Raw genomic sequence first — 19933 nt, forward strand, 5'->3', positions numbered from 1 at the left:
ACTACTTATTTCATTATTTGTAATTGGTCTATTTTCTATTTCTTTTTTTCTCATTAAATTTTTATTTTAATGGGTCCCAAAATTCCATGACAGATTTTTGCCAAGTAGTTTCTGTTGAAAAGTACCGATTTTAAAACTAATAACTTAAAACTGCTACACACACACACACACACACACACACACACACAAAACTATGGTCTGCAAAATGTTCTCCTTTCCCTTTGAAGGTTTTGCAATACGTCCATTGTCATTAACCAGTCTTTTACTATTAAACTTAAATGATCAACTGACACAAACAGTTCAGAGACTGTTCTTCCACCACTGATGAAGACTAGGATAGTATATATTGCGGATAATATTCATACAGCCTTCTGAGCTTTCTGGGCAGACCTGGTGACCTTGCCAGCTCCAGCTACCTTCTTGTCCACTGCTTTCATGACACCCACAGCAACCATCTGTCTCACGTCATGAACAGCAAAAACGGATCAGAAGAGGATAGTCAGAGAAGCTTTCAACACATATATGCTTGTCAATGATGGCAGCATTATCAGATTTCAAGAACTTAGGGCCATCTTCTAGCCATTTCTCTGAATAGTAATCAGTATTCTTTAGCTCAGCAATGTTGCAAGCATTGTGGGCTATGTGACAGTCTAGCACAGGTACATAACCAACACTGATTTGGCCTGGATGGTTCAGAATAATCACTTGAGTCATAAAGCTAGCTGTTTCCATTGGAGAGTCATTTTGAGCAAATGAGCAAATCATTAAGGGAGTAAACAACTACTTTACGAAAATTGGTTACAATCCCAACACAGTAGTATTTGTGCCAATTTCTGGTTGGAATGGTGACAATATGCTGGAGCTACGTGCTACCATGGCTTGGTTCAAGGGATGGAAAGTCACCCATAAAGATGGCAATGGCAGTGGAACCACATTGCTTGAAGCTCTGGACGCATTTGCCACCAACTCATCAGACTGACAATTCCTTGTGTCTGCCCCTCCAGGATATCTATAAAATGTGTGGCATTGGTACTGTCCCTGTGGGCTGAGCGGAGACTGGCATTCTTAAACTTAGCATGGTGGTCACCTTTACTCCAGTCAATGTTACAGCTGAAGTAAAATCAGGTGTTTACTGTCACCAGATACATTGCCACACTAAACACCTTTGACAGATATGTTCTTGACATTGAACCCCACATTGTCCTCTGGATGAGCTTCACTTAAAGCTTCATGGTGCATTTCAGCAGATTTTACCAATGCCACACATTTTATAGATATCCTGGAGGGGCAGACACAAGGAATTGTCAGTCTGATGAGTTGGTGGCAAATGCGTCCAGAGCTTCAAGCAATGTGGTTCCACTGCCATTGCCATCTTTATGGGTGACTTTCCATCCCTTGAACCAAGCCATGGTAGCACGTAGCTCCAGCATATTGTCACCATTCCAACCAGAAATTGGCACAAATACTACTGTGTTGGGATTGTAACCAATTTTCATAAAGTAGTTGTTTACTCCCTTAATGATTTGCTCATAACTCTTCTGACTGTGGCTCAGTGGAATCCATTTTGTTAATGTAAAAAAATTTCTGTTTCACACACAGTATATAAACCAGAGGGGCTTGCTCACAGTATCACCAGAAGATATTTGCTTCAGTATCCATTCTTGGATATACCTGCTTCAAATTCATCAGCACCAGCAGCAACAATCAGGACAACAAAGTCAGCCTGAGATGTGCCTTATACTCATGTCTTTGATGAAGTTTCTGTATTCTGGGGCATCAGTGATGTCACATAATATTTCTGGTCTCAAATTTCCACAGGGAGATATCTGTGGTGATACCATGTTCTTGTTCACCTTTCAGTTTATACAAGACCCAGCCATACATGAAGGAGCCCTTTCCCATTGCAGCAGCCTCCTCCTCAAAGTTTTTGATAGTTCTTTTGTCACTACCGCATTTACAGATCAGATGACCAATAGTGGAGACTTCTCCAGATATATGTGTTAAATGACAATGATGTTTATATGGTCTTTTCCTTTCCCATTTTGATTTAGGTTTAATGGTAGTTTTTATGACAGCTGTGTTCTGGTGGCAAGCCCATTGTGAAAAACCACATTTTCCTATTTCTTGATTGTCTTAGAATGTTGTGTGTTTCTTGGAATTATATTTTTTATGTGAATCTTGTAGGTACTTTATTGCTTTTTTAAAATTTAAATTCAATTAGTCAATATTTATTACATCATTAATTTCAGATGTAGTGTTCAGTAATTTATCAGTTGTATATAACGCCCAGTGCTCATCACATCATGTGCCCTCCTTAACACCTATCAACCAATTATCCCCTCCCTTCATGCCAACCCTTAGTTTGTTTCCCAGAGTTAAGAGTCTCTCGTGGTTTCTCTCTCTCTCTGATATCTTCCCGTTCAGTTTTCTCTCCCTTCCCCTATGATTCTCTGCACTGCTTCTTAGAGTCTATGTATGAAAATTGTCTTTCTGCAACTGACTTATTTCAGCATAATACCCTCCAGTTCCATCCACATCAATATAAATGATAGGTGTTCACCTTCTCTGATGGTTGAGTAATATTTCATTGTATATACATGTACCACATCTTCTTTATCCATTCATCTGTCATTGGACTTCTTTGCTCCTTCTACAGTTTGGCTGTTGTGGACATTGCTGCTATGAATATTGGGGTACAAGTGCCCTTTCGGATGACTACATTTGTATCTTTGAGGTAAATACCTAGTAGTACAATTGCTGGGTGATAGGGTAGCTCTATTTTTAACTTCTAAAAGGATCTCCATACTGTTTTTCCAGAGTGGCTGTACTAGCTTGCATTCCCACCAACAGTATAAGAAGGTTCCCCTTTCTCCACATCCTTGCCAACACTTGTTGCTTCCTGTCTTTATTTTAGTCATTCTGATTGGTTTAAGGTGATATCTCATTGTGGTTTTGATTTGCATTTCCCTGACACCAGGTGATGTGGAGCATTTTTTCACGTTTCTGTTGGTCATTTGTTTTGTTTTTTTTTTTCAAATTTTTATTTATTTATGATAGTCACAGAGACACAGAGAGAGAGGCAGAGACATAGGCAGAGGGAGAAGCAGGCTCCATGCACCTGGAGCCCGACGTGGGATTCGATCCTGGGTTTCCAGGATCGCGCCCTGGGGCAAAGGCAGGCGCTAAACCACTGCGCCACCCAGGGATCCCTCTGTTGGTCATTTGTATGTCTTTTTTGGAGAAATGCCTGTTCTTGTCTTCTGTTCATTTCTTGATTGGATTATTTGTTTTTTGGGATGTTGGGTTTGATAAGTTCTTTATAGATCTTGGATACTAGCCCTTTATCTGATATGTCCCTTGCAAATACCTTCTCCCATTCTGTAAGTTGCCTTAACTTTGTTGACTGTTTCTTTTCCTGTGCAGAAGCTTTTAATCTTGATGAAGTCCCAATAGTTTTTTTTTTCTTTTGTTTCCCTTGCATTTACAGTTGTGTCTAGCAAGAAGTTGCTGTGGCCAAGGTCAGAGAAGTTGCTGCCTGTGTTCTCCTCTAGGATTTTGATGAATTCCTGTCTCCCATTTAGGTATTTCATCCGTTTTGAGTTTTTCTTTGTGTATGGTGTAAGAGAATGGTCCAGTTTCATTCTTCTGCATGTGGATGTCCAATTTTCCCAGCACCATTTATTGAAGAGGCTGTCTTTTTTTCCAGTGGATAGTCTTTCCTGCTTTGACAAAGATTAGTTGACCATAGAGTTGAGGGTCCATTTCTGGGTTCTCTATTCTGTTTCTTTCAGTGAACTATGTGTCTTGTTTTATGCCTCTACCATGCTGATGATGGTGATCACAGCTTTGTAATATACTTTGAAGTCAGACATTATGATGCCACCAGCTTTGGTTTTCTTTTTCAACATTTCTCTGGCTATTCAAGGTCTTTTCTGGCTCCATATAATTTTAGGATTATTTGTTCCAACTCTGTTAAAAAAAAAATGCCCATAGTATTTTGATAGGGATTCCACTGAATGAATTGTTCTGGGTAGCATAGACATTTTCACAATATTCATTATTCCAATCCACGAACATGGAATGTTTTTCCATTTATTTGAATCTTCCTCAATTTCTTTCTTAGAGTACAGATCCTTTAGTTCTTTGGTTAGGTTATTACTAGCTACCTTATGGTTTTTGGTACAATTGTAAATGGGATCAATTCCTTAATTTCTCTTTCGTTAATCTCTTTGTTAGTGTATAAAAATGCAACTTATTCTGTGCTTTGATTTTGTGTGTTTTTTTAAATTTAAATTCAATGTGCCAACATATAGTATAACACCCATTGCTCATCTCATCACTCTCCTTAAAGTGCCTTGATTTTGTATCCTGACACATTGCTGAATTCCTGTATGTATTTTAGCAATTTTTTGGTGGAGCCTTTTAGGTTTTCCCCATAAAGTATTATGTCATCTGTGAAGAGTGAGAATTTGACTTCTTCTTTGCCAATTGGAATGCCATTTATTTCTTTTTGTTTTCTGATTGCTGAAACTAGGACTTCTAGTACTGTGTTGAATAACAGTGGTGAGAGTGTTCCTATCATGTTCCTGACCTTTAGGTGAAAAGCTCTCAGTTTTTCCCCATTGAAAATGATATTTGTTGTGGGCATGAAGCCAGCATTACTTTGATCCCAAAACCAAAGACCCCATCAAAAAGAATTACAGACCAATATCCCTGATGAACATGGATGCCAATATTCTTACCAAGATACTAACCAATAGGAACCAACAGTACATTAAAAGGATTATTCACCATGATCAAGTGGGATTTACTCCTGGACTGCAGGAGTGGTTCAACATTCACAAATCAATCAATGTGATACATCACATTAATAAAAAAAAGAACAAGAACCATTTGATCCTCTCAATTGATACAGAAAAGCCTTTGACAAAATACAGCATCCTTTCTTGATTAAAATTCTCTGCAGTGTTAGGGAAGAGGGAACATATATCAACATCATAAATGTCATCCATGGAAACCCACAGGGAATTTAAGTTTTCTATATTTCCCAACTTATTGGCATAAAATTGTAGTAATCTCTTAATGATCCTTAGTTTTTCTGTGCTGTCAATTGTATTTTCTCTCCTTTAATTTGATTTTTTTTTTTTAAACTTGGGCCCTCTTCTTGAGGTCTTGCTGAGTCTGGTGAAATATTTACTTCTTTTTATCTATTCATACATCCATTTCTAGTTTCATTCATCTTTTCTATTTTTTAAATGTCTATTTCATTGATTTCTGCTCTTATCTATTATTTCTCTCTGCTTAGTAACTTTGGGCTTTGTTATTTTAGTTCCTTTAGGTGTAAGGTTAGCTTGTTTATTTGAAATTTTTCTTGTTTCTTGAGGTAGGCCTTTCTCATTGGGAAGGCCCTCTTCAAATTGCTTTTATCCCATTCATTGTAGCCTTTTGTATTTCCATTTTCATGTGTCTTGAGGCATTTTTTAAATTTCTTTTTCAACTTTTTGTTGACTCATTGGTTGTTTAGTAACACAATGTTTATCTCCATGTATTTGTGTTTTTTCTAGTTTTCTTATAATTGATTTCTAGTTTCTTGCATTGTAGTTGGAAAAGATGCTTGCTATGATTTCAATCTTACTGAATTTATTGAGACTTGTTTTGTGGTCTAACATGTATTATATCCTAAAGAATATCCCATATACACTTGAAAAAAGTTTGTCTTCTGTTTTAGGATGGAATGTTATACATATAGATAGATAGGTCTATCTACATCTATAAATTCCATTTGTCTAATATGTCATTTTAGACCAGTGTTTCCTTATTGATTTTGGTTGGGTGATCTTTCCACTGATAAAAGTAAGGTATTAATGTTCCCTAGTATTATTGTATTGCTGTCGATTTCTCCTTTTATGTCTGTTAATATTTGCTTTACATATTTGGCTTTTGTTACATCAGGTGCATAAATAATTACAAACGTTAAATCATCTTTGTTGAGCCCTTGATCATTACATAGTACCCTTCTTTGTTTTCTTTTAGTGTTTATTTCATCTGATAGGAGTGTTTTTACTCCAGCTTTCTTTTTGTCTTCATTTGCATGAAGTATCTTTTTTTTTTTTTGTCTCTTCACTTTTAGTCTGCATGTGTCTATAGATCTGAATGTGGTCTCTCCTGGGAAGCATATAGATGAGTCTTGTTTTTCTCACCCATTTAGCCACCCTAGGTTTTTTGATTAGAACATTTTATCCATTTACACTTATGTAGTTTTTTTTTAAGATTTTATTTATTTATTCTTGAGAGACACACAGAGAAAGTGAGGCAGAGACACAGGCAGAGGGAGACTTGATCCTGGGACTCCAGGATCATGCCCTGGGCTGAAGACAGGCACTAAACTGCTGAGCCACCTGGGCTGCCCTACACTTATGTAATTATTGATAGATATTTACTTATTACCATTTTGTTAATTGTTTTCGTGTTGTTTTTTAGTTCTCTATTATTTTCTTAGTCTCTTCCCTTAGAGTTTTATGGTTTTCTTTAGTGTTTGTGTTCTTTTTTCTTTCTTTTTTATGTATCTATTGTATATTTTTGGTTTCTTATTACCATGTGATTTATATTTACCAACTTACATATATAGCAATCCATTTTAAGCTGATATTCACTTTAGTTCCAATGTATTCTAAATGTACTACATTTCTATCCCCTACCAAGGTTTTAAGTTTTTGATGTCATATTTTACATCTTTTTATTTTTTGTATTCCTAAGGTCCTTATGATAGTTATTTGATTCATTATTTTTGTTTTTTCCACATTTATGATAGCTTTTTTAAATAATAAATTTATTTTTTATTGGTGTTCAATTTGCCAACATACAGAATAACACCCAGTGCTCACCCCGTCAAATGCCCCCCTCAGTGCTTGCCACCCAGTCACCTCCAACCCCCGCCCTCCTCCCCTTCCACCACTCCTAGTTCGTTTCCCAGAGTTAGGAGTCTTCCATGTTCTGTCTCCCTTTCTGATATTTCTTACCCATTTCTTGATAGCTTTTTAAGTGGCTGATTCACTGCCTGTATTATATATTTAACTCTACCAGAGCGATTTCCAATTTTTATTTATATTCTTTTTGTCACTTAAAAATGACTATTTAACATTTCCTGTAAGACTAGTTTAGTGGCCATGAAATCCTTTAGCTTTTGCATGTCTGGAAAACTCTCTTTCCTTCAATTCTGAATGGTAACCTGCTGGGTGGGATACTCTTGGTTGTAATTTTTTCTTTCCAACATTTTATTTTTATTTTTTTAAAGATTTTATTTATTCATGAGAGAGAGAGAGAGAGAAAGAGAGAGAGAGGCAGAGACACAGGCGAGGGAGAAGCAGGCTCCATGCAGGGAGCCTGATGTGGAACTCGATCCTGGGTCTCCAGGATCACAACCTGGGCTGAAGGTGGCATTAAACCACTGAGCCACCCAGGATGCCCCTCTTTCCAACATTTTAAATATATTTTCCACTCACTTCTGACCTGTAAAGTTTCTCCTGAAAAATATGCTGATGATTGTATGGAGTTTTTCTTGTATGTGACTGTCTTTCTCTTGCTGCCTTCAATATTCGGTTTTTATCTTTAACTTTTGCCATTTTAATCATATGTCTTGGGGTGGATCATTTTGTGTATGTCTTGTTTGGGACACATATTATTAGAATGTTAGTATGCTTGATATTGTTCCAGAAGCCTCTTAAATTGTCCTCATTTTTTAAAAAGATTTTATTTATTTATTCAGAGAGAGAGAGAGAGAGAGAGAGAGAGAGAGAGGCAGAGACACAGGCAGAGGGAGAGGCAGGCTCCATGCAGGCAGCCTGACATGGGACTCGATCTGGGGTCTCCAGGATCACACCCTGGACCGAAGGCAGCGCCAAACCGCTGAGCCATCCCGGCTGCCCCTGTCCTAATTTTTTTAAAAGGTCTTTTTTCTTTTTGTTGTTTGGATTTGGTATTTTCCACTGTTTTACCTTCCAGGTTGCTGACTTGTTCTATATAATTTATTTTGCTGCTTATTCCCACTAGTGTATTTTTTTCATTTTGGTTATTATCTTTTTTTTTTTTTTTGCATATATTTTCTAAGTCTTTTTTGAAGTTTTCACTGTGTTATTCCATTCTTCTCCCAAGTTTAGTGAGTATTTTTAATGATTGTTACTTTGATCTTTTTATCTGGTATATTATTTATTTGTTACATTAGGGATTTTTTTCCCCCTGGGGTTTTAAATTTTTTTCCTTTGAATCTTATTCCTTTGTCTCCTCATTTTGTTTGACTCTCTGTATTTGTTTTTATGAAGGAGGCAGAAGAACTGTCTCACCCAGTCTTGAAAGAGGGGCCCTTTGTGGGAGAATCTACTGTGTAAAGTGAATCTACATGGCAAGTTTGGAAGGTTGGCTGCAGCAGTTAGTCCCTGGCTGTGCTGTGTTGGAACCACCATGGCTGAAACTAGAGTGTGCATAGGTAGGGGTATCCTGGATCATGGTGCACTGGGGCTACGTTGATGGCATGGCTGGCATTGGTGTAGGCATGGCCCAGAGAATCTTAGAGCACATTTTGCTAGGGGTGCCTTGCAGGAGCAGCTAGAGCTGGCATGGTATAGCGGCCCAGGGTGCACTGGACATTCCTAGGATGTCAGCTGGAGTACCTGGACCCTACTTCTGTCCACACATCAATGTGGAGATGCAACATAAAAAAAATACAATCACTAGTGCCTCCAACCCTGAAAAGCATTCTAGCAGTTCCCTGAATGTTTGGGGGATTCGCTAGGTTTAGTAAGCAGATTTCCTTCAGATATAGTCTAATTGCCCTTAAAATTGCTGTCTCCCCCCCGCCCCGGGGTCTGTAGTGAGTGAGCCTGTGCAAGGGCCCCATAGTAATAGCCCTCCCTACTTCAAATCACAAATTTAAGTTTGAGGTTCCTACTATCATCATGTCTCCATCTCTGCTTCTCTTCTCTCTGTGGTTGCTGTAGCATTTGTTGTACAGAAGCTGTTCAGTCAGACTTCAGCTCTTCTTCAGAAGGAATTGCTCTATTTGTGGGTATAAGTTTAGTGTGCCCATGGCAGGGGTTGAATTCAGGGTCTTTTTTTAAAAAAATATATATTTATTCATGAGAGACACAGAGAAAGAGGCAGAGACATAGGCAGAGAGAGAGAAGCAGTCTCCCTGCAGGGAGCCTGATGCAGGATTCCCAGAACCTGGGATCACAACATGAGCCAAAGGCAGACGCTTAACCACTGAGCTACCCAGGCATCCTGAATTCAGGGTCTTTCTGCATCACCATCTTGGACCACTTTTCTTACAACTTTTTAAAATAAAGATTATATTTATTGTATTAGAAATTATACTACGAGGTTTTAGAGATATTTATTCATTTTGTAACAATGATGACATTATATGTTAACGTAATTTCCTGAAAATTTCAGAAACAACTATTTTGGTCAAGAGATAGGCTATTTTATTTTATTTTTTAAAGTTTTACAGATCTCTTTAATGACAGCCTAATAGAAGAAAGCTGGATTTCCCTATCTGCTTCTGTATTCAGTCTGTTGCCACACTATATATCGTGGAGCTCTGGAGAACCTTAGTGTGCACAAATGAATGAATGCAGGTGAAAAACTAATAACATCTTAGTGTTGTCCCTGAACTATTTCAGAATTTTGGTCTAGATCATCACCTGTCTGTTGAGTGGAATGGCACTGTACTATATCTAGACACACTCAGAAGCTTAGGTGAGAATTGGAGCAATGTCAGAGAGGTAACAATCAATAGACTGAGTTATAATCAAAGTTTTAAACCCAACATATAGCATTATCCATGCCTATTTGTTAAACTTTTACTTTCTTCCTCTATAAAATGGAGATACTATACCTCTCTAAATTTTCCAAATCATGTGATGATAATACATATGATATGGCAGTTGTAAAGTGGCTGGAAAAAAAGCAGAAGCAGAGAAATATAAGAGGTTAATTGCTTTTCACTGCCATCAGCTTTCACCATCCCTGCCTCACAAAATGAGTAAAGGATGCAAAAACTTTTCCTCAAACAACATCTTTCCTAGTAAATTTAGTTTTTCATTATTCCCTTAGGGCTAGAGGAAAAGTATTGGACCAATGAATGGTTTTATAATGGTCTCTATTTTTATTGCAAAGTGTGGAGATAGGTGAAAGAAATTCAGCTTATAATTTTTGGAAAATCTGTTTTTCATGAAATTCAGTTACTTATATAATATTAAAAAATACTCACTGAAAAAGATGAGATTAACTGGCTGTGTCAGAGATTTAACTGCCCCTAGCAATAGCTTTGTAGCAGTAAGAACGTCTTTGATAACAATATGTTCCCTATATAGAGTCAGAGATTAATATCATGTCAGTTTTCTTGTCTTACAGCCCCACGATGATACTGTCACATTCACCAAAGTCTGGTTTCTAGTAAAATTGAGAGCCTCATAATGTGCAAGACACCTATAAGTTACATATTGTCATGCGAATGAAAACTTTAATGTTCCAGATAGTAAGAGTTGTTGTTTTATTTATTAGGCTAGAACATAAGGATGACAGTTGTGCAAATATCTAAATAAATTCTTACAATGGCCAGATTGTAAAATGAATGTTTCAAATTGTTGGACTTTCACAGCAGTCTTCAGTAAATCCTGAAGTTAGTAATCCTGAAAGTATTTAGAATGAGGGAGCGAGCTGTAGCTAGTACTAAATCCCTACACCCGCATACTCGTACTCACCAGATTCTCAAATACCTAAACACACACACATACATACACACACACACACATTGTCATATGAGTCAGAATTTAAAGAATCTGGAGTGATAGGTAGTTATCCTGTTCCTTACATGCTCTCAGTAATCTGATACCCTATCCCTACTTATTTTAGAACAGGGGTTCTCAGATACGAGCCTACAACAGAATCACCTAGAAGGCCTGTTAAGACAGATTGCTGGACGCTAACCCCAGAGTTTCTGACTCCGTAGGTTTGGGATGGGGTCCTAAAATTAGTATTTCTCACAAACTTACAGGTCCAGGGACTACACTTGGAGAAATACTTACTACAGAATCCTGATGTGTTTTCAGATAGTGATTTCAACTCAGATATACCATACGTTTTGTCCTCATGTCTTTGACTTTCACATATGTTCACAATTTTTCATTATCATAACTCCTAGTACATATCTTCATGGCCTCTTTCTTCCTAAATTATGTTTCCAGAATATTCTCAAGCCTGGCTAAATTCAGTTCTCTTTCTATTCCACATAACTGAAACAATGTTGACTGCTTCTAGGTCCACATATATTGCTTTTGTTCTTGTTACTAGTGAAATGTCTGTGCCTCTTTTGAAGGCCAACCCCTTTGCTTTTACACTGGATTCCATCTCCTTCCGAGGACATGACTCCAGTCATTGACCTGCCTCTCTGTCATGCATCATCCATTTCCCCCTTCACTGATTTGTTCAGATAAGCAGTAATATTCTCAATTAAACATAAAATTTTCTTAACTTTACTTTCCTCCTCAGTTCTTCTCCTATTTCTCTGAGCTTCTTTTAGCAAAACTCAATAGTATTGCCTATACTTGATGTCTCTGTGTGTGTAGTCTTTTTGTTTCCATTCTTGCTTGAATTCACTTTAATTGGGCCTTATCTCTACCACTCTATGAAAATCTTAAGGTATTACTATGTTGTTAAACCCAATGGTCAATTTCTAGCCCTTGTCTTAACTAATTTATCAGCCTGATTTGATAACTGCTTCATTTTATTTTATTTTATTTTATTTTTTTTTCATTTTATTTTAAAAATCTATCACTTGTCTTTCTGGAGACCAACCTCTGGTTTTCCTATGTCACTGGCAGTTAATTTTCAGTTAGCTTTTCTCTCATTTATAAGCCCTTGGAATATTGAACTATTCCAGGGTGCAGTCTCTTGTGTTTTCATACTCACTAACTAGGTGCACTGATCTAGTATAAAGATTTTAATTACTATCAGTCAGCTGATGAGTTATAGATTTATCTCTCTCCTTTTCCCAGAATACAGATTCATCTACTTTATGATATATCTTCAACATCTCTCAGCAGATGTGCTAATAGCTATTAAAATTTATCATATCATTTGTTAATACAAACTCAGACACACCAGACAAAATTTTATTCTGCCCTGTTTTTCACATTTTAGTTGATGATATTTTCATCTTTCCACTTGCCTAAGGCAAAAACTGCGAAGTCATCCATCATCCCATGTTCCATTTGTCAGCAAAAGCTCTTCGTGTATTTTCAAAAAAAAAAAAAATTTTGAACCTGACCAAATCTTACCATTATTAGACCAACACCCCAATTCAAGAACCATCCTATTTTTGTAGCTGGACTATTCCAGTAGCCTCATAACTGGTCTTTTGGTTTCCTTCTCCCCTGCTCCCACCCTGCTATTTAGTTTTGACATGTAAATCTGAGTAGTCCTTTAACAACCTAAGTCAGATCATATCACTTCTCTGCTTAAAATTCCTCTCTGGCTCCCATACTTCAAACTCCAGGTCTTTATAATAATCCCCAAGGTCCTAAACATTATGGCTGCATTCTTTTTCTATTCTAACCTTATTTAGATCATATATATCCTGGCTTCTATGCTGTTCCCTGATAATACAGGCATGCTTCTACCTCAGGAATATTGGCACTTGCCTTTTCTCTGCTTTGAATGGTCTTCCCCCAGATATCTGCAGAGCTCTCTTAATCCTTTCAAGTTTTTTTTTCAAATGTCACTTGTCATTCTGATTACAAGACAGACTCCCTCCTTACTCATTCCTCTGGATCATTTTTACCTTATTTTTTTCTCCAATGCCTTTGTCATTTTATTATCTGATAAAATATACTCTGTATTTACCATTGTACTTATTCATTGTCTGGCTCTCTTACCAAGAATGTGGATTCCATAAAGGCTGCAACTTTGGGTTCCCCACTATACACTCAGTACACGGATTTGCCTGTGGCACATAGTAGGTACCTAATAACTATTCAGTGAATAAATTGAATGCCATGAATTAACTTCATATTAGCACTGAAGACAGTGAGGTGGGTGCTAAGTTAAATGAATCATGTAAGCTGCAATTAGTTTTTGTTTTGTGTCTAATTTTTCTAAAAATGGATTTTGCTTATATAATCTAATGGCCAGATTGTGTTGTGTATTTAAAATTCTCTGAATTGATGATGATGAAGAATGTAATTATAATGATGATTAAAGCAATAATAATAACATATCCCTTCCCAATTTTAAGAATTTTTAGTTCAATTGAGTGTGGAAAAAACAACAGCAAGAGAAAATTAAGCAAAACTTTTCTGTGTCCCTGATGATTGTTTTTTCTGTTCAAGTGAAAATTAGAAACAAAAACAAAAACAAAAAAAACTTTCATTTATGAAACTGCACTTTATCAGTTAAAATATTGAAAAGAAAAATTACATATCACTAACTGGTCCTTATTCTCACCTATTACACTGTAGTAATAAAGTTTCTAAATACTATCTCTTACACCTCTTATGTTATGAATAGTAGATTGATAATTTGCCTTTATTCTGCAGCATGCAAAGTAAATAGAATAAGAAATATTTGATTATTCGATTTCCAGGGCACCTGGTTGGCACAGTCAATTAAGCATCTGACTCTTGGTTTGACTCAGGTCCTGAGTGCAGAGACTACTTGAGTTTCTCTCTCTCCATCTGCTCCTCCCCTCGTGCTTGTGTGCTCCCTCTCTCAAACAAAAAATTAAATCTTTTAAAAAAAATCAATTACCATGCTTTAGGGAGTGGAGATAGGACATTGACAGACATAGAGGTTTTTTGATAAATGTGGTTCTAATAGGCAGCAGAAGTGATTTATTATTTTACTGAGAAAAATTCAGATGACAATAAAAAACATGGTAAAGATAGGCCCAAAGCAAAGCAGAAATTAGAGTTTAGGGTTTGAAAAAGATTGGTCTTTGGCAAATATCTCAGACTTCTGAAAATTTGAAATGCTATATAATAAATATAGTTAATGGTAAACTAGTAATAGTTCACCCTTCATGGGATTGTAGCCCACATTCAAATATTTTCAATTCCCAATTGAAGTAACATTATTTGAAATTATGGGATCTCTAAAAAAAAGTAAATTCTCTCTGGAAGAAAATAACATAGAGTCTTAGGTATCTCTACCACTTCATTACAATGTACAGAACTCAATAAAGAATAATGAAATAATGGGTGCCTGGGTGGCTCAGTTGGTTAAATGTCTGTCTTTGGCTCTAGTCATGATCCCAGGGTTCTGCGTTGGAGCCCCAGGTCTAGCTCCCTTATCAGCAGGGAGTCTCCTCTCCTGCCTCTCTCCCCCAGCTCTCTTGCTCTCTCTCACACTCATTCTCTCTCAAATAAATAAAACAACTTAAAAAACATAACATAGGACAATGACAAGATATTATTGAAATCTATAAGTCAAAATTGGTAATTCAAACAGACTCTAGATAGTGAATTTTTAGACAGAAGCTTGATTATTTTGATTAATATGTTCGAGAAACTAGAAGATTAAATGAAGAGTTTAGGTGGAAATTTTGTATAAATCAAAGATGTTAAGGAACAAATAAAAATTCTAGAACTGAAAATATAACTGAAAGTAATAACTTAATTGTTTTAACTGTAGATTAGATGCAACTGAAGAGATAATTAGTAAAATAGAAGTTAAATCAAAAGAAAAAGTATACATGTTTTTATCTGGCCATGAAAAATGAAAAAAAAATGAGACATACATAATATAGTTAAAAGTGAATATGTGAAATTAAAATATCAGAAAGAGAAAAGAATAGGGAAATAGTAATATGTGGGGAAAAAAATCTCTGAAAGCTTATTTCTACCATCATAGATTAGTTTTACCTCTTCATAACCTTCATACAAATAGTAGTGGCTGTGGAAGTGTTTCAAACTAATAGAGACTGAAGCATGAAAATTGAATGCAATGCCTGACCCTAGACTGCATTCTTTACTGGAGGGGGATAACGTGTCAAAGGACAAAATTGGAATCTGAATGATAAATTATTCTAAGAACATTAAACTAACTGAACTGTGCTGTGGCCATTTAAAATCCCTATTCTTAAGAAATGCATGTTTATTTATTTAGAGGATAAGCATCACAATATATGTAACTTAATTTCAAATGGCTCAGTAAAAAATAGATATACCCAGAGCACAAATGCACAAATGATAAAGTAAATGAAGCAAATGTTATCATTAGGTGAATCTGTGTAAATGGTATACAGGAATTATTGTCTTATTATTGTAAGTTTTCTGTATTTTGAAATTTTTTCCAAATATAAATTGAAAACTTACAAAAACTAATTGAATGAATTGAATTCTGAGCATGTTACACAAAAGAACAATTTTGCTAAAAATTTTCATTCATTTCCAAATATTTGTTGAACACTCACTGGAGGTTGATACTAAACTTAAGGGAGATATTGTAATGAAAAGAAAGAATATGGTGATTGCCCTAAGGGAACTTGCATAGTGAGATGCAGACTTTAAAAAGTAAAGATGGTAAGAACTATATACATACAAAGAATAAGTGCAGGATGTTATAATGATACTCTTAAGTCACTCTTTAATGATTTAACCTATTGGTGATAACTGATTTAATGAGAAAGTAAGGAATCCAAGCCAGGTGGATAACTTGGAGTGTATACTAACTAGGATTTTTTCTTCACCTTTCCCCCAACTCCTATTCTCCCTACCCCACAATTCTTTCCTTCTTCATCCTCCTCTGCCCTGCTCTATGCCCATGTGGCCAGCCCCTCCAGACTATATTACTGGAGCTCCTTGGTTTTTGGCTTCCAATTGGGTTTGGAGTATGGAGGACAGGAGTCTGAATATTTCTCCCTTACTCTCTTTCTTCCTCATCTCTATGGTAATTACAGTGGTAGTGTCTATCTTTAACTATGGCTCTTTTTGGAAAATCCTACCCCCCAAAGCTCCCTCTCTCTGGCCTCTCAACTCTGGGTGTGATAAATATCTCCCTCTGTTGCCAGATCTTGGGTGCCTTCTTCTCCTTTATTGGTTCTTTCTTTTTTTTTTTTCTCCACCACTATGAATATGCCCTTAATTAAATTCTGCTGAAAAAATAACAGCTAAGTAAGCCTTCTGTTTTCTGTTGGGACACTGACTGATACAGAGTGCTTCTCTCTGCATTTAGAACCAGAATTAAGATTCAGGCCTTGGTCCGAGATTTGATGTTTTAAATATATGTCATATGAAAATTTTGTTATTGTTATGGAATCACCTTACACTATTTAATGAACCTATAAAGAGAAAAAGCTGATGTAAGAGTAATGAAACAGCTATGCAGGGACAAAAGACGGAAGTTGAAGATCACCTGAGATCCTAATAGTTCATAAGTGCTGATTTAGTCTTTTTGAGGGCCAGCTACATCCTTATACTTATGTCAAGTGAGAGTATTAGTGTCACAAATAACTCTCCTTTATTTTTTTAGGACAGCTCAAAATAGTGTTATTTTTAGTGTTATAAATGTTTTGCTTTGTGCTTGAATCTTTTTTTTCCCTTCAAAACTTGTAAAAATTGTTAATAAAGCTTTCAACATTCTTCTATTAATACTTTGAATTAGAATAAAAAATGAAATAATGTAAAGTATTACTTTTATTTTTTTATTTTTATTTTTTTAATTTTTTTTTATTATTTATTTATGATAGTCACAGAGAGAGAGAGAGAGAGGCAGAGACACAGGCAGAGGGAGAAGCAGGTTCCATGCACCGGGAGCCCGATGTGGGATTGATCCCGGGTCTCCAGGATCGCGCCCTGGGCCAAAGGCAGGCGCCAAACCGCTGCGCCACCCAGGGATCCCCTAAAGTATTACTTTTAAAAATTAGTTTTCAGAGGTAGAATTTAGTGATTCATCAGTTACATATAATACCCAGTGCTCATTATATCAAGTGCCCTCTTTAATGCCCATAACCCAATTATCCCTTCCCCCCACCCTCTCTCCAGCAATGTTTGTTTCCTAGAGTTCAGTGTCTCTTATTGTTTGCCTCCTTTTCAGTTTTCATCTTATTTTTTCCTTCCCTTCCCCTATGTTACAACAAATTTTAATAGCTTTTATTTCTCTGTGTGTAGGACTATAACAGGATTTAATTTTCTCTGTATTTTCTTAATTATTGATAAGAATCACATAGTATCAGAAATAATACATTTTGATTTTTAAATTTATTAAGATCGACTCCATAAAAATACTTTCAATTTTATTTATGGATGATTTTGGAAAAAAATGATACTAGACATAATTTTATTTGATCCATCCAACTTACAGATGAGAAAAGAATGAGCAGATATGAGCAAATGGAGCCATATGTTTTACATTTCAAAGTGAATAAAACATATACATGAATTCATTATATTATGTAACAATATGGTACATAAATTATCCGTATTCCCTAGTCACTTGAAATTTTCTATGGTTTCACTATTGATGGGAATTTCTTATTGCTAATGACGTGCTTTAAAACATTTTCTACCTAAATGGTCAGCCTACAACAGGCCTCATGAATCATAACTTAAATGAGCCAGGGGAAGAAGTTTCATCTACTGTAATTATGGGTAGAAAATTAAGCAAATGTATTTCTTGAATTATGCACACTTACAGAGTCTTAATGGGTTGTTATAAATCTGCAGATAAGTAGCTGTAGAAACTTTGTGTAAGTTACTGTGGTCGCGGGGGTGGTGGGTGGGGGACACTTTGCACTAGGATCAGAGAACTGGCTTTTCTTTGTGGATCTGCCATCAGCTCACAGCTTCAGTTTATCCATCGATACACTTGGGAATAAAAACTCTCAAGGATTCTCCTACTTATCTCATCCAATATTTTGAGACTGTATATGGTTAATTGATATGTAAGTATATTAACTTGTATAAAGTTCCTTGTAGCCAAGTTACTAAAATTATAATTGTTCCATTTAGCTTATAATGCAAAAAAATAAACCAGTGATGTTTAGGGTTTTTTTTTTTTTTTTAAGATTTTACTTATTTATTCATGAAAGACAGGGTGGGGGGGGGGGCAGAGACACAGGCAGAGGGAGAAGCAGGCTCCATGCAGGGACCCCGATGTGGGGGACTCGATCCTCGGTCTCCAGGATCATGCCCTGGGCTGAAGGCGGAGCTAAACCGCTGAGCCCCTGGGCTACCCATGTTTAGTTTTATGTAGTCTAAACATACTACAGTTCCTTGAGGAAATTTCATATGCACAATTTTATTTGATTCTTGGAAAAGTTCTGGGAACTGGATGTAGCAGTTATTATTCTCTTCCCTTTTTTTCAATGTGGTAAAACTGAAGTTGAGAGGTTTTTTTATCACTGTTGCAGTAATAACACTAACACATAGCATATTTTTAAAGTATTTGCCAAATACTGGGCATCATAGTATTGTTAGATAATTTGCCAACAGTCATGCAGTCATCCAGTTGTGATGAGTGGATGTGAAAGGATATTATGACAAATCTTGTTTATTTTTCCCTATGCCATCATGGATTTGGGATTTATACTCATTATGTTTGATTATTTGTTAGATAAATTTATCCAAGCACATTCAGGTTTATATTTGAATGCAAATTGAGTATTTGCCTTGTTAAATCCTATTGGAGAAGCAATATTACTTGCATTACTCTGGTGAGGATTTTGAAAGGAGATCAGGAGAAAGTAATGTCAGAATGGAAAATGTGTAGTGATGAGGGTGTTCCTCCCTTTCTTGTCATTAGTCAGCAGGATTCCTAATTTTCTGAGGATCTCAAAACTTCTAGCATCCATACCTACCTCTTGTACTAACATCTGTGATCAAGGGAAATAAGTAAGAGTCTACTTCCTAGGAGTAAATACTTGTTTGCCAACTATTAAGAAAAAAAATAAGGATGTGAAATCTCAGGGAACCTCATGGTATTCAGAAACAAAATCCAATTTAAGATAAATAGATAAGGGCAATCTATGAATACTTCATATTTGTATCACACTTTACCATGTACACAGGCATTTCATATCCATAATATTATTTGATTCTTGGAAGAATTATGAAATTTAGGTATGATGGAAATCATTCTTTTCCATCATATGGAAAATGAGGTACAGATGTTTGTTGTATAATTAGTACTACTATCATTAGTATGGTGAAAATGAGGTCAGATGTTTGTTATATCTTTAGTACTACTTAGATAAAATAAATACTAGTAGCATTTAATGAAATAGAGTATGAAACCAAACTAAATGCAATGACAGGTTATCATTCCTGAGAAAGAGATAATAAACCATTTGTTTCTACAGACCAATAGTCTTCAAAATTCTCATTGTACACTGGTAGAAGAGACCTTTTAACCACGAACCTCCATATTTCAACTTTGAATATATATATTATGCAAATATTTTCAACTTATGTATAAAGTTTCCATCTTCTCCTCTGCCGATCAGTTACTATCACAAAATAATCAGAAGGTGCTTCCTTTATATATTTTTTAATAAGCTAGCCTGGAATTCACTAAAGCTTTCTGAAAGATTTGAAATCAGGTTAGATTTCAAATTTATTTCTGAATTTTTAAAGTGAGTAGATATGGCAAATTTCAAAATAGTTCATACACTTAGATTATGCTTGGTATCAAAATAACAGGATCCTAGGAAATTTTCCAAACATCATTTCCTAAAATATTCTTGCTGAAATATGACCTTCTTTAAAAAATAAAAATAAAAGGTACTACTTCTCTCATTAAATATATTTATCTTGAAGGAATACATTAAACGTGTATGTACTTTAAAAAGTCGGCTTGGGAAAATTGATCATAAAGAAGGTTAAGGACTACTAGTTCTCTGTGAGAGATGAATGGATAACTCATTTCTAAGCTTTATAGATCT

At 35.9% G+C, this 19933-nt stretch overlaps 1 pseudogene; it reads right to left on the reverse strand.

Annotated features, from left to right (window-relative positions):
* Positions 1-465: 465 nt before the first annotated feature.
* The window catches only part of LOC121477340, a 29590-nt pseudogene continuing 10122 nt past the window's right edge, over positions 466-19933 (reverse strand).

The sequence above is a fragment of the Vulpes lagopus genome, chromosome 2 (assembly GCF_018345385.1).
Source record: "Vulpes lagopus strain Blue_001 chromosome 2, ASM1834538v1, whole genome shotgun sequence".
NCBI classification, from domain to species: domain Eukaryota; kingdom Metazoa; phylum Chordata; class Mammalia; order Carnivora; family Canidae; genus Vulpes; species Vulpes lagopus.